General features: G+C 39.2%; 1 long non-coding RNA gene and 1 other non-coding gene across 2 annotated transcripts in view; one reads left to right on the top strand and one right to left on the bottom strand.

The window, feature by feature from the left end:
- Nucleotides 1-16,045, top strand: part of LOC141278469 (uncharacterized) — a 218,951-nt gene that overhangs the window by 115,347 nt on the left and 87,559 nt on the right. The gene's annotated exons all lie outside the window — the stretch shown is intronic.
- On the bottom strand, nucleotides 7,806-7,912 carry LOC117312284 (U6 spliceosomal RNA). The gene has a single exon (XR_004526540.1). It is a non-coding gene; the product is annotated as a U6 spliceosomal RNA (small nuclear RNA).

Below are 16,045 nucleotides of genomic sequence, written 5' to 3'. Positions count from 1 at the left end.
TTTTTGTGCACTTCTGGAATATCTTTTCTGCAGAAATGTCTATTCAAGTGTTTTGTCAGGCACCTATATTCTTTTAAGATTCCTCTTCCCCCCTGAAGGTGATTCTAATGTGCAGAGGTTGAGAAGAATCAGTGACATAAGGGAAAGTGAGAAGTAAATAACAAAGAGATGTAGTCATATTGTTTTTATCATTTGCACATGGATAAGGAAGCATTGTGCACAATGCTGCCAACTAAATAGTCTTTCACAAACTCCTACTATACTTGAAGAATTCAGAGTACAAAATTGTACAGATGTGATCAGTATATGTTTCATGACTTCAAGATGGTATTAAAGTGCAATTTTAAAAGGCCTAATCTCATGTTTAATATTAAAAAAAACTTACACGTATAGAACACCTGTTTCAGGGAGGCCAAAAGGTTTAACTCTCTTGTTACATTTTATAATTAGGGTGCAGATTTTTTTCACTTTTAAGAAATTATAATAATAAAAGGAAAATAATTGGCCTGAGTGCCATAGTTGGCTCTTGAATTAAGAAGAAAAATACAAGTTACTTGTATCCCTGGCCACCACTGTCCTCTCTCTCATTCTCTCCCTCTCTCTCTGTCTCTCTATCCCTCCTCACACCCTCCTTTCTCTTTCCCTATTTCTCCTGTAAACCATGATATGTGGAAAATAATATAGAGGTTTGTCTGATTCTCATGCTCTACCAAGATGTCCTGTGCTCATTGTTGTCAGCTTATTTTAGTGTTTAATTTTTGGAATGCCTGTCCTGAAATTTCCACATCAGAGAAATAAAAAAGAAAGAAACCCACCAAACAGGTAGCCGATATCTAGGTATCTACTCTTCATTTTCCAACATGGAAAAATAGTGCTTATAATGTAGGGAATGACATTTTCTTGAAAACAGTTTCATTAGAATTTCAACCTTAACTGTCAATATCTTTGTTGTCAGGAAGTGCTGTAGGTTGGGTTCTCCTGTAGGCCAATCCTAAGTAACACATGGGAAAAGAAAGGGTAGAAGCTGGAGTGGGCAAGGGGACCCATCAGACTGTACCATAAGCCTAACAAAGTCCCTGCCAACCCAACGGGGAGCTCTGGAGCAAAGACTGCCCATCGGAGTCCTATGTTGACCTTTGTCCCACTGGACCAAGCCCTTGTGTCACTGCCTTGTTCATTTGTTGCCCAAGGGACCCCAGAATGAAGTGTGACCTTGGCTCCAACACTGAGGCCGGTCCCGAAGGAACCTACATCTGGAAGCTGTCAGTTCTCTACTCTGCTTGCAGCTGGGTAGCAACCACTTTCTTGAAGGGGGTTCTAATTGGTGCATCTTTGTGTTTACCACAGAAAGTTATCTGCTCACTTATATCTCACATGAGTAATTACAGTTAAGAAGAAAAAAAATGCACGTTAGCTATTTTCTTACCTCTGATCTACTGTTTTCTTTACAGAACTGGTATATTTTTATTTACCAAGTATGCTAAAAGTTTCTCAAAACAACAGAACCTCCATCCCTATGGAATCTAGTTCAGTATTTAATGCACATCTTTTGGACTCTTCCTTTTCGGAGCTAATTCCAATACCAAACTACTATTAGAAGGCAATGTCATCTAATAGATCTGGAAAGAAAAAGCTTAGCACAGTACCAGGCCCATAGTAGGTGATCAGTAAAAGTTTGTTAAATGAATGGATGAAGTCAATTACATAGTGAATTATAGCAAGACTTTTTTCAATGTCACTTCAGAGCTAAGGTGTAAAGAGTGGTAGCAGAATTATTAATACCAGGATGCCAGAACCAAGTCCAGTTTTAAACTTTGTTTTGAGCCTTTTGCTCTATTTCAAATATTTGAACTATGACAAAAAAAACACCCCAAATTTGAAATGTGTTTTCTAGGAGAATTTCCCACTTAATTGTAAAATCCCTCTGTATTTTAAGGAAAATTCAACCCACATGTTCTTTTTTTTTTTTTAATTTAATTTTGGCTGCATTGGGTCTTCGTTGCTTTGCTTGGGCTTTCTCTAGTTGTGGCGAGCAGGGGCTACTCTTCGTTGCGGTGCACGGGCTTCTCATTGTGGTGGCTTCTATTGTGGAGCACGGGCTCTAGGCACGCGGGCTTCAGTAGTTGTGGCTCACGGGCTCAGTAGTTGTGGCTCACGGGCCCTAGAGCGCAGGCTCAGTAGTTGTGGTGCACGGGTTCCGTTGCTCTGCGGCATGTGGAATCTTCCCGGACTAGGGCTTGAACACGTGTCCCCTGCATTGGCAGGCGGATTCTTAACCGCTGCACCGCCAGGGGAGTCCCCACATGTTCTCTTATTTAATTTACACGTAGCCATAAGACAGTTGTTTTGTAAGAGTCTGTTGTGCTTTTGATATTTTTCATCCATATTTTCTTAGAAGTAGGAAGTCTTGGTTAATGCAAAACTAAAGCAACTCCCCAGCCTGATAATCTGGGCTAGGAATAGGGTGCACGATCTTGGGCATCCTGGTTGGGGCTCTAAAGTGAGCAAGACGATTTATCTCTTTTCCTGCCTCCATTCTCTGACCCCAAGGGCTGTGGGCTCTCTCAGATTGTACAGAAACTGTGTGAGGCCGTGGCAACTCCTTCCTCACTCTGTTTAGTGGGACAAATCCTGTGGCAGTCACAGTAGCTGCCTGTGACCTGATGTTCTGTTTTGTGAGAGAAGGAGAAGGAGGCTGGGGTCCCTTGACAATCAGTGGTGGTGTAAAAATTCCAGCGGCCCAAGGAATGGCCCTCCCTATTCTTGAGGAACTTGAAAAGAAAGAAAGAAAAGTGAAATGTTGGTCCCTGGGCTACTGCTTTGCCAAGGAGCCTCTTCTGAGGTGTAGCCACTTCTTTCAAGGATGTCCTGGGGCAGGATGAAGGTCAGGGATGGGCTTCACTCAAAATTCAGGTTTAGTTAAATATGTGGGAAGGAGGGGTCCAGATCTTTCTAAAAGGATACCCAAACAGCACTACAGATCCTAACCTGGTCATGGTGAGTTTTCTTCACCAACATAAAAGGGATTTGGACAAACAATATTATTAAAGATTTTTCACAGTGGAACTTAACATAAAAGTGAGCACTTGGCTGGGCCTTGTCTTAACATTCGCATGAATGCAGTGGCTTCCAAACACTCAGCTAAACCAAATCTGTGACGCAGGACTGTGGTTCTGCTCCCCTCTTAAGGAGGTGGTGCTCCATTATGCTCCTTCACTTGTATTTTTTGAAGAAGTTTTGAACAACCTCTTTACTTGGCTTGGGGTACTGCCTGATCCCCCTTCTCTCTTCAGTGAGTGACACTTCTGTCAGCTGACACAGTTTTGTAATGAGCTGGGGTGGTGAGGTTACTGCAATGAAATTATGGGGATGCAGCAACGGTTTCCACTGGAAATGACCCTGCCTGCCTGTTCACGTGTCCTCTGGTACCTACTACGTGATCCCAAAAGCTGAGGCTGGGGAATGCTCGGTGGTGTGAAGAGAGCTGCTTGCCTGCAACAATTGCAAAGCTAAAATAATTTGGGGGTTCAGTGCAATGTAGCTTACTTTGCTTTTAGAATTAAACGCTAGAAAGATGGGTTCTCACTTGTAGTGTTATTTCTTTTAATTTTTTCTATTAGATTTTCTATTTTCAAATTGTGGAGGGAGGGTTAGGCAGATAAATCCCTCTTCCCACATTGACGAATTTTCTTCTGCCTCTCAGGCACAGAGCCAGCAATGATGTGGCCAGAGGTAGAAATAATCATCCTCCATCCCACCACCCAGGTGGAGATGTGCGCTGAGGCTGTGTGCAGCAGGGATGGAGAGAGCTTCAAATTCAATTCACTATGGTACCATTTGAAAAGTTGATAAGAGAGAGGGAAAGAGAACATTGTACGCATAAATAGTGGAGTTAGCCCTGGGAGTCAGACCACAGTCTTGCCTTCTCCTGCTTTATTTATTTATTTTTTTTTCAAATCTTAGAGTTTTCTATTTCCTTAAATTAATTTTTACTGGGGTATAGTTGCTTTACAATGTTGTGTTAGTTTCTACTGTGCAGCAAAATGAATCAGCCATACATATACATATATCCCATTGATACTGTGTATAAAATAGATGACTAATGAGAACATACTGTATAGCACAGGGAACTCCTGCTTTAGGTGCTCCCTTTCACAGTGAAGTGAATGAGCACAATGGAACATATTAGAGAGAGAGGCAGAGCTACGGAATTAAACACTCATGCTCTTTTAATCATTAATAGACATTCCATGGGTTGCTCAGCCTTCTAGGAAGTAACTGGAAATACCAAATGAGAGTCTGGTTGGATGGCATTGAAGCCTTTTTGAAAATTTGATAAAAATCTGTAGAAACAACTGAGATAACCTTGTAAAACCAGTTGGAAATACATATGTACAGGAAACACGAATGTCCTTCATATATATTTTTAGAATGAGTAAATCAATCTGAGTTCCTGTTTAACGTTATTTAAAAAGGCCAAAACCTGGGGCAAGAATAAATTCTCCTTTATTTTATTCAACAGATGCTTATATAATTGGGGGGGAAAATGCCAAATGTATAAGTCAAATTACTTTGAGTTCCTCAAGTGTTACTAGTGAGCAGAATAAATACAGAAGAATTTAAGCTGAATATGTCACTGTGCTGATGTGATAACCATAAAGGTGGGAGGGGTGAGAGACCAGTATCAAAAAGTGGTGTTCCCCGTCTCCACCTCAGAATCATGGGTGCCCTGGAATGTGCACAAGCATCAGGTATTGTCTGCATAGTGAATAGTAAAAGAATGACTACCATTTGGGGGGATACGTTTTAGTATTAAAAAGTATTTGCATTTTGGAAACACTGGAAATCACAGGTACTTTTTCAAACACCTGCTTTCTTGATTATAATCATTAGGGCCAGTGGACCACCTGAAATAAACCACAATGGGTACCTTCTACAGATCACCATTTAAAAGTGTCCCCCTAGTTATTGGTGACACGACTCACAAATATATTTTATCAAAACATCCTTTGCATTGACCTGACAACAAATATGCTTCACACCGTGAACATTTGTATTGCACATTAAATCTTTTTCAACTTAATTAGTAATTGAGATAAATAATCAAAATACAAGTTCTAATTCTGGAAGATGACAGAGATTTGTTAACTCTTTTAAAAAAGGTTCTGTAGGGGCTTCCCTGGTGGCGCAGTGGTTGAGAGTCCGCCTGCCGATGCAGGGGACGCGAGTTCGTGCCCCAGTCCGGGAGGATCCCACATGCTGCAGAGCGGCTGGGCCCGTGAGCCAGGGCCGCTGAGCCTGCGCGACTGGAGCCTGTGCTCCACAACGGGAGAGGCCACAACAGTGAGAGGCCCGCGTACCGCAAAAAAAAAAAAAAAAAGGTTCTGTAGTTTCACAAAAACTTACTGACTTGTTGAGATTAGACATTAATCTACGGTTTCATCCATGGATGCTCTTTTGAACAGCACATTTCTTTCTTGAAAGTTATCCATATATGGCATCCTATGATGTGTCAATATATTATATTATATTATATCATATTGTTTCTCCTAAATCTTCCATAAAGAAAAAGGGTAGGGTAAAGAGAGTTACATGGTTGTTTTTGAATTCTGGCCTTATCTGCAAATAGTTTCCTTTGGCTCTTGGAATCATGTGCTCTTTCTAATCTGTGGGCCCTTCCTCTTGTATTTCCCACCCAGGACATTTTTTTCTCTTTCCCTCACATTTTAATATCATTTTTTCTTTTTTTTTTTAACATTTTTATTGGAGTATAACTGCTTTACAATGGCATGTTAGTTTCTGCTTTATAACAAAGTGAATCAGCTATACATATACATGTATCCCCATATCTCCTACCTCTTGCGTCTCCCTCACCTCTAGGTGGTCACAAAGAACCGAGCTGATCTCCCTGTGCCATGAGGCTGTTTCCCACTAGCTATCTGTTTTACATTTGGTAGTGTATATATGTCCATACCACTCTCTCACTTCTTTCCAGCTTACACTTGCCACTCCCTGTGTCCTCAAGTCCATTCTCTACATCTGTGTCTTTATTCCTGTCCTACCCCTAGGTTCTTCAGAACCTTTTTTTTTTTTAGATTCCATATATATGTGTTAGCATACGGTATTTGTTTTTCTCTTTCTGACTTACTTCACTCTGTATGACAGACTCTAGGTCCATCCACCTCACTACAAATAACTCGATTTCATTTCTTTTTATGGTTGAGTAATATTCCATTGTATATATGTGCCACATCTTCTTTATCCATTCATCTGTCGATGGAACACTTAGGTTGCTTCCATGTCCTGGCTATTGTAAATAGAGCTGCAATGAACATTGTGGTACATGACTCTTTTTGAATTATAGTTTTCTCAGGGTATATGCCCAGTAGTGGGATTGCTGGGTCGTATGATAGTTCTATTTTTAGTTTGGTTTTTTTTTTTTTTGCGGTACGCAGGCTTCTCACTGTTTTGGCCTCTCCCGTTGCGGAGCGCGGTCTCTGGACGTGCAGGCTCAGCGGCCATGGCTCACGGGCCCAGCCGCTCCGCGGCATGTGGAATCCTCCCAGACGGGCACGAACCCGTGTCCCCTGCATCGGCAGGCAGACTCTCAACCACTGCGCCACCAGGGAAGCCCTATTTTTAGTTTTTTAAGGAACCTCCATACTGTTCTCCAGAGTGGCTGTATCAGTTTACATTTCCACCAACAGTGCAAGAGGGTTCCCTTTTCTCTACACTGTCTCTAGCATTTATTGTTTGTAGATTTTATGATGATGGCCATTCTGACTGGTGTGAGGTGATACCTATTGTAGTTTTGATTTGCATTTCTCCAATGATTAGTGATGTTGAGCATCTTTTCATGTGTTTGTTGGCAATCTGTATATCTTCTTTGGAGAAATGTCTATTTAGGTCTTCTGTCCATTTTTGGATTGGGTTGTTTGTTTTTTTGGTATTGAGCTGCATGAGCTGCTTGTAAATTTTGGAGGTTAATCCTTTGTCAGTTGCTTCATTTGCAAATATTTTATCCCATTCTGAGGTTTGTCTTTTTGTCTTGTTTATGGTTTCCTTTGCTGTGCAAAAGCTTTGAAGTTTCATTAGGTCCTATTAGTTTATTTTTGTCTATTTCCATGTCTCTAGGAGGTGGGTCAAAAAGGATCTTGCTGTGATTTATGTCATAGAGTGTTCTGCCTATGTTTGCCTCTAAGAGTTTTATAGTATCTGGCCTTACATTTAGGTCTTTAATCCATTTTGAGTTTATTTTTGTGTATGGTGTTAGGGAGTGTTCTAATTTCATTCTTTTAAATGTAGCTGTCCAGTTTTCCCAGCACCACTTATTGAAGGGGCTGTCTTTTTTCCATTGTATATTCTTGCCTCCTTTATCAAAAATAAGGTGACCATATGTGAATGGGTTTATCTCTGGGCTTTCTATCCCGTTCCATTGATCTATATTTCTGTTTTTGTGCCAGTATCATATTGTCTTGATGACTGTAGCTTTGTAATATAGTCTGAAGTCCGGGAGACTGATTCCTCCAGCTCCGTTTTTCTTTCTCAAGATTGCTTTGGCTATTCGGGGTCTTTTCTGTTTCCATGCAGATTGTGAAAAATTTTGTTATAGTTCTGTGAAAAATGCTATTGGTAGTTTGATAGGGATTGCTTTGAATCTATAGATTGCTTTGGGTAGTATAGTCATTTTCACAATGTTGATTCTTCCAATCCAAGAACATGGTATATCTCTCCATCTGTTTGTATCAATCTTTAATTGCTTTCATCAGTGTCTTATAGTTTTCTGCATGCAGGTCTTTTTTCTCAAAAATATGGAACGCTTCACGAATTTGCATGTCATCCTTGTGCAGGGGCCATGCTGATCTTCTCTGTATCGTTCCAATTTTAGCATATGTGCTGCTGAAGCGAGCACTCATCTCTTCTTTAAAACAAGCTCAAGACTCACTAAACCCATTGGCTTTCCCTGATTAATCTTAGGAGGCCATTATCACTCCCAGTTTAACTCCGATTCCTGTGAACATGCTCATGTAAATGTTTTCTTTTAGTTTCAGGTGTGTTGGTTTTATCTTCCAGGAGAGTAGAACCAAAACAGTGAAACATGGAGTGAATAATGGAGATACACTTAAACCCAAAGTATGTGGACATTATTCCTGACAACCATGAAGGCAGGGATCTTTGTTTTATTCACCGATGAGCCAGAGTTCCTGGAACATAGTAGGTGCTGACTAAATATTGGTTGAATAAATGAATGGTTGTCATCAATTGTAATTGTTTTCAGAACTTATCCTCCAGCAGAACTTCTTTGGGACTGTAAGAATCATGTGTAACCTCTTGACCCTTCACTTCCCCATTTGTGAAATAGTGATTATGATCAAGTAAGCAGAAATTATTTGTTCTTTGTTCAAAACTTTAATGATAAAATCCTCCAAACTAGTGTTCTATGTGCAGAATTCCCCATTCTAAAATCAAAATGCTTCTGGGACAAAGAGTAGCTACTTTAGTTTTAGACCAGCCTTAAAATGATCAGCAGCCACCAACACTGCTATCCATTTTCAGTCACAGTTTTGAAATGAAATCATTGACTGGCATCACCAAGCCCTTTATTATCTGAACAACTATTGAATTAAAGTTGTTTTTTTACTTTAGTATAGTGCTTTTGAAAGGAATACAAGGAAAGATTCATCCTTAGGGTTAAAGGAAACTGCAAAACTATTGCCTAAGAAATATCTTTTTCCATTAAGAGATGCAGGGGCCTTGAATGTTGGGAGATGGTATTTCCTTAGCACAAAATTCCTTTGGAAATATTTGGATCAGAAATGGCTATGCATTCACACCTGTAAAATTCCTCCTTCCTTCAATCCCCATAACTAATTTCTCAACTTATAATAGTGTTTGAATCAACTGAAATAAACCACAAGGCAGTTGCTTGTCAGGAGTTGCTATACCATCGGAGGAGAAAAGTCTTAAATTAGCCAGGTGACAGGAGAGAATGGGGAGCTGCACACTGTAGACCTGGTTGCCTGAAATCTATAAAACATGTCAGTTATTTAGGGGATTCTCAGCAGAGACAAGAGAGGGGCAAAGGGGGAAGTATTCAGGTTGCATTTCTGGGCGGAGTCCCTTCTACCCTAAACCCAGCACTCTGAGAACTGAAACTTGGCCCCCTCTGCAAGATTAGGCTTCCCAAAGTAGCTGTCTTTGGTGACAGCAAAAATACCTGCCTGTCCACTTAAGCAAGACTCTCCACCTGAGTGAGAAACCAAAAGCATGGCTCAAGCCCAGAACAGGTGTTTAATGGGGAAGCCACAAGGCAGCAGGCTTCCACATGCAGAACCTTTGAGAACATTGCTGTAGGGATTTGGCTGCATGATAAGCTTTTATTACTGTTAAGCAAAATTAAAGGCAGATTCTATAATACTGGCACAGAAGCTAACGGGGGCTTATTTGCTGGCCCACTTGAAAATCCTAAGTTTTGTTACATTTTTAGAAAGAAGGCATCTTTTACTGCCAACAAAACCTGTGGTGAGAAATGATATTTAAGTTTGTCAAGATGTTTCCAATGTATTGCTGTTACTCTTACCTTCTTTGAAAAATATGTTTAATATAAACTCTATTAGTGTTCCAAATAATATGTGGAATGCTGGAAACAACTTCTCGCTAATGGTCTTATTTTATTCACAAAGTGCCTGGAAAGTAGGGTGAGGATCATGATGATCATCTATTTTATAGAGGAGGAAGTTGAGGCAATAGAGAGACATGATCTTATGTTTCTTTTGCTAAAAGCTTTGTTTTGAGAAAACAAATATCATCCCCTTCAAAAAGTTTATTTTTTATCAAGAGACAAATTATAAAACCACAGGAAGGAAGCTGTAATTTTTTTTCCACTTCAGTCTAAATTGGATCTCCATAATGTTTGTCCTCACTACCCTCTGCTTTTTTCCTTTATCTCATAGTCTAATGTAGACATACCTATTTATTGGTGTGATTTGCTTAGGTCCTTCAGATTGTCAACTCCATGGGACCAAGCACCATATTTTTACTGTATACCAAGCGCCCAACATCCCTGCTTGGCACATAATAGGTGCTCAATAAATTTCTCTTCAAGGAACAAATGCTTAATGAGTAAACGTAAACAATATGTTTATTTTTTGAAAGCATCGAAAAGCAAGACTATGGAGAAGTTGGGGGTGAATTAATCCAGATGGAAAAGAAATAAAACCTCTCCAATTTGCTTGAGACAATTATAGTTGTATGAACAAATAATATTAATCAGATCTTTTTATTTTCTTTTTTGACTTTTCTAGTATCTAAGAAAAGAAACAAGACCTAAGAGCAGGGAACATATATAGGCAACTGGGTAGTTCTGAAGGCGTCATAAGCAAAAAGCTTAAAGTGGTCATGTGAGTAAGTTAAAACCTAGAGCCTTATGTGCAAGGGCTTGGAATGTATTGAAAAGTCCCAAAGTTGTGTACAGACTTAGAGTGAAGAGATTCAAGGTGAATTTAAGGATGCATCCTACTATCCCACACCTCCTACTATCTAAGGTATAGGAGAAACTTTGGTGGATGGCAAAGAGTCACTATCAAGAGTTAAGCACAGAACTTAAGCATGTTTAGTGGAAGAAGACTCTAACAAGGAAAGTTCAGGTTAAGCATCTGCTCCCAGCTCTTCCCATGATTGACAGTGTAGCCTTGGTAAAGTCACTAAGCCACCCTGGGCCACCATTTCTGAGCTTGAATTGGAAAAAGATTTTCCAGCTTGAAGATCTATGGTGTTGTTATTCCTCCAAGTCTTGCTCTATGTTGTATATCCTTTCTGGAAATAGAGTTCTTGTATTTTAAATATTTTCACTTAACTGTTTTAATAAAAATTGTGTTTTCATGAGGGAAAATAAAATCTATATTTCTTTGTGAATTATACCTGTAAGAAACCTAGCTGTTTGGGCCATAAGGCTATAATAAAGCTTCAGGAGTCTACCCTGTGATTTCTTATCCCAAATGCAAAATAAATACATGGGAAGAAAGAGCCTTGTAAACCCAGATAAGTGCAGCAGTGATATAAATCTCAGGCAGATTTTCGTGAAACGGCTTGCCTATAGTCACACCATGGGTTGGTCCCTTGTCCCAGCCCCAGGCTCTTTTAAGTGTCTAATAATATTTCACTGCTTCCCAACATGTGGAAGGAGTTGATGTGCTTTCTGAAATATCTAATTGCTATTAGGGACAGCTTTGATTTAGCTCTCCTCAGAAGTAATTCCGGACACTTTGATACAACAGGGTATTTATTAGTAGCTGGAATGAGTTAGGTCTGGGAGACTGGCCAAGATTCTGGCCAGGGAAAAAGGTCAAATGGGCTATAAGCTGAGTCCAACCAAGAGAGGAAGAGAATGTCAGAATAGTGTGCAGGTTGCAGGTTGGGCAGGCAGAAGCCCACTTCATTCATTCAGTAAGCACTAAAGAAGCATTTCCTGCATGTACAGCATTTCAGGTCACTGTGGCCATTACAACTAACTCTGTGACTGCTTATCCAATGGTAATCATTTATGTCCATGTTTACGTCTCCCACTAGTCTGGAATCTGTGAGACCAGGGATTGGTTCCTCTCTGTAACAACCCCACCCCCATCCCCATCTGCTCAAGTACAGTGCGTGGCTCATCTACATTATTAGACAAACACTCAGGATAATTATGGTAACCGTTGCTGCTTTTGTCTTTGCTATTATTATCTGAAGGAATAACTAACTTACTAGTAAGCCATGAATTTTAATTGCCCATAGCAATCAATTTAGAGAAAATACCCTGGGGAAAAGGGATATGATTAGTTTACAAGATATGGTTTGATCTTATTAAACAATAAAACTTTATTAAACAATAAACTTGGATTCTAACACCTGTATAAACATTGATAAAAGATTCTCCTTTTCGACAAAGTGTCTATGGAAGGATTGACGAAGATATCTACCGAAACTGACTCTTGTGTTGAAAAACTTTAGCTCTTTACAGTGTAGTTTCCTAAAATCCAAGATTCAGGAATATTCTGTCATCCTGCCTAGTGGGTAATGCCAGGGATCCTGCCGTTTGATCTTACAATCCTACTAGCTATCTTGAAACCTCACAAATTTACCCATCTCTTCCTATTGTTCTTTTTATAGCTTTGTTATATGCATCAAAATCATTTCCAGCACAATGCTAACCTTCTCAGTGATCCATATGTTTAAAATAAAAAGGATTGGGAGCAAGCTTAATGTCCTCCTCTTGGAAGTAGCACAAATTCTTAACAATAAAAAAAATCAGTGCATGACTCATAAGAATATATGAGTAGTTCTGTAGGGCCTTTTTCTTTCCCCATTTGTAACATAATTTATATACACACACTCATAATAAACATTTCATATATGCCTTCGGGTTTTTTTTCCCCAAGAAATCCTGTTTATAGGGACACCGCTGTTGAAGGTAAATAATGATACAGTTTTGGCCTTTATGATTCCAATCACCAGTAATGTCCTTTCCAGGGCCTTTTCACGATTTGTCTAATCCCCTGTCGCCCTCACCATCTTAGGCTAGTTGCTGTTCATGTCCACAAGAGATGAGCTGCAATACCATTATAGGATTCCCTAACAAAAGATTTCCACAATCATTTTCTAGCATCTTGGAGATTGACAAGGTCCCCTCCTGTTTCCCAAGCCCATTTCCCCCCTTATTCCTGGTGATTTCTTTTCTTATATACCAGAAAGAAAGCACCTCGCTGAGTGGTGACCTCGCTGGCTACATGGATACCTGCTAGAAACAACAAACCTCACGTGCTAAAACTGCTCCTTGATGTGTTGGGATTGGCGTGATGGCTCCTGTTTGATATACTGAGCTGCTTGGAGCTGCCTTTAAAAAAATCAATCCATATTAAAAATAAAAGTTCCTTTTGAAAATTACTCTTCATATTTCTTTGGGGAGGTTGTGCCACAAACCAGCTAAAAGTGCTGAAAAGTGTCATATAATGAAACCACGGGACTCTAACAGGCCAGAGAAGGAGAACATGTCTTGACTAATTACAACACTTTTCAGTGTTCAATCAATGATTCAGTTTATCAGTCATTTCTGGTTTGTTTTCTTGTTGAAAAAAACTGAAAACTTTTAAAAGGATTTTAAGACACTGATTTTAATCTTCCATAGAGTTTCTTTCAAATTGGTAAGTATATATATATTTCTATTTCAGAAAAACATGAGAAATAATTGCCTATGAATGTACCATAGGGAATAACTATTCATTAGCAATATTAATGATGATTTCCCTAAGTCTTCATCCTCTATCCTTTTTCTGGTCAGTTTTGCTAGTAGATTTCCTGTTTCATTTTGTGTATAAAGTAAATAATATGTGTCAAAATAATTTAAGAAAAAGAATACACATTCTTTAAAAGAGAATGCAGTCTTTAGAGAAACAAAATAATCAGGGGATATTTTTTTATAAATAATCTTTTGTGTCCATCTTCAGTTGGAGAGAATCCCTAGTTGTATGTGTTGCTTGAACCCATGTTAATTGTATGTATATATGAACATGCATGTTTATATACAGAGTCTAATACACATACATGCACTTTGTTCATTTTTTAAAAAAATGTTTCTGATAACGTTCTTCACATGACTCAGTTCAGACATGAGCGTGCCAGGTGTGGTGGCTCATGGCTCATCGATGAGGTGGCTCAGGAAAACAGCCAAATGAGCGGATAACTAATGGTGAACAGCTGTGTTGGTTTAATGGGCCTGCGAGAGGATCTAACCTGAGTAAAGTTGTTGCAGTGTTCTAACCACAGATACGAGTTTGGTTGGTTTTCCTTTCACAGCCTAGTTAATATATTGGAACGTGAATGCCACTCCTCATGCGGACTCAAAGGATTAAGACAAATTTAAAGTAGGATTTGAAGAGGGTAGAAAAGCATATGTTCAGCCTTTACTTAAATAAAGGAATGTTCCTATCAGCCTAAAGAATTAAGTTAAAAAAAAGAAGAGCTTCATAATTGCACAGAGATTGATCAGCTGCTTCACAGATTTATGACGGGATTTACGTGGTAGTCAAGTCTCAACTCCTCCAAATGGCTCAAGGCCTTCCATAAGCCAAACTCCCATATTGACTCAAATTTAGCTCCTCGAGTTCCCTATTCTGATCTGATCCAGTTAAGTGAGATGCCTTTCTCCTCAAGTTGTGTTTATTTGCATCTTTTGCCACGTGGGTACCCTCGCAGGGTGTCTTCCCTGTATCCAAATACTGGGGCCTCGGCCATGGGACCTTCCCACGTATGATATGGTGGAAAGTGCATGGGCTTGCTAAGTTGGACAGATCTGGGTTTGAATCCTGGCTCATCTATTTATCTGCTACTTGACACTGAGGTTGTTTAATTCCTCTGAACCTTGATCTTCCCTTCCACAAACCAAGGTTGATAACAGTGATCACTCCTATTTTATTTGAGCCCTACTATAATAATACTAGGTGTCATTCATTGAGAGTTCATGTGGTGATTAATCTAACCCTCACAATAATTAAGGATAGTTAATTTAATGCCCATTGTACAGATGAGAAAACGGAGGCTAGAGAGATTAAGAAACTTACCTTAGGTCACAGAGCTAGAAATTGGCAGAGATAGAATTCAAATCTGAAGAGTTTTTGTTTGTTTGTTTTAATGACTCCACGGCCAGTATTTTTTCCTCTTTGTCGTTATTCCTCCACCTTACCTTACAGAGTTTTAGTGAAGATTATAAATGATGTATGTAAAGTATTTTCATAACAGGCACTTAATAAAGGTTTTATTTTTATCCATTTCTCTCAGCCCCACTATCTTTGAACATTTTCTATAATATACATTTTGGTACTAGCTTTAGTTCTATAAATATTTTTAGTTAATTCATTGGGTAACTTGCATTTCTGCACGGCTGGCTTTACCTCTGCACAAAGTAGGAGGCTGCTTATGAAGTCTGATTTGGGGGAGACACTTTCCAAAATTCCCAAGCTCGCTCTTGGGATTGGTGCAGTGTCTTTTATTCCATGATTAATACAGTGCTTAAAAATGCAATGTCCCCCAAGAATACTTTGAATTAAATATATTCATTCAAACTTAATATTTTTTGAGTACCCAATAGGTACAGGAACTATTTTAGTCTATGGGCATATAAGATAAATAAGATGAGTTTCCTTTCAATCTGTTCATTCTGATTCAATATGAGTTGGAGGACTAACTGCCTAGCGTGGCACTGTCTGAGATGGTAGCCGTGAATCGCATGTGGCCACCGAGCACTTGAAATGTAGCTAGTCCACATTAAGATATGAGAAAGTATCAAATACTCACAGATTTCAAAGACTTCATATGAAAAATAATGTAAAATACTCAGTAATAATTTTTGTAATGATTACATGTAGAAATGAAAATATTTTGTAATATATCATTAAACCAAATTTCATCTGTTTCTTTTAATGTGGCTACTAGAAATTGAATATTCCACATATGGCTCACGTTGTGGCTCATGTTGTATTACTTCTGGACAGCTCTGGCTTGAGTAATTGGGTGGGGGGGTTTGGAGGATGAATTAGAAATTACCATTTGTATGTATTTCATTTTACAAAAATTGGGTCATGTGGTTAATAACTGGTTTGTAACTTTGCTTTTCCCACTCCGTAATATAATTTGATGTCATTTCATGTCTTGGGTGGTAATTCATTATATGGATGGAGCATCATCTGTTCAACTCGAACCTGTGAACAGTTGTAGACCTGAATGGCTTAGAAAGAGTAGAAGGACTAGAACTATGGGGTGGGGTGTAGGACGTCACAATTAGAGGGGATGCCGAAGTCTCTGAGGTCAGAGGCCTCATTTGAGAGATGAGCCAACTGAGGGCCAGAGATGATGAGTGACCTTTCTTTTGACTCTTTAAAAAGCTAACACTCGAGTATTACAGTGTACCATACTCTGTGCTAAGCATCTTCTGTGTTATCTCCATAATATTCCTGACAACCCATTAGGTAGGCACTATTGTTAGTTCTGTTCAACAAATGAAGAAACTGAG

The sequence above is a fragment of the Tursiops truncatus genome, chromosome 4 (assembly GCF_011762595.2).
Source record: "Tursiops truncatus isolate mTurTru1 chromosome 4, mTurTru1.mat.Y, whole genome shotgun sequence".
Classification (NCBI taxonomy): domain Eukaryota; kingdom Metazoa; phylum Chordata; class Mammalia; order Artiodactyla; family Delphinidae; genus Tursiops; species Tursiops truncatus.
Note: the sequence above shows the minus strand (reverse complement) of the source record. Positions and strands in the feature narration are given on the sequence as shown.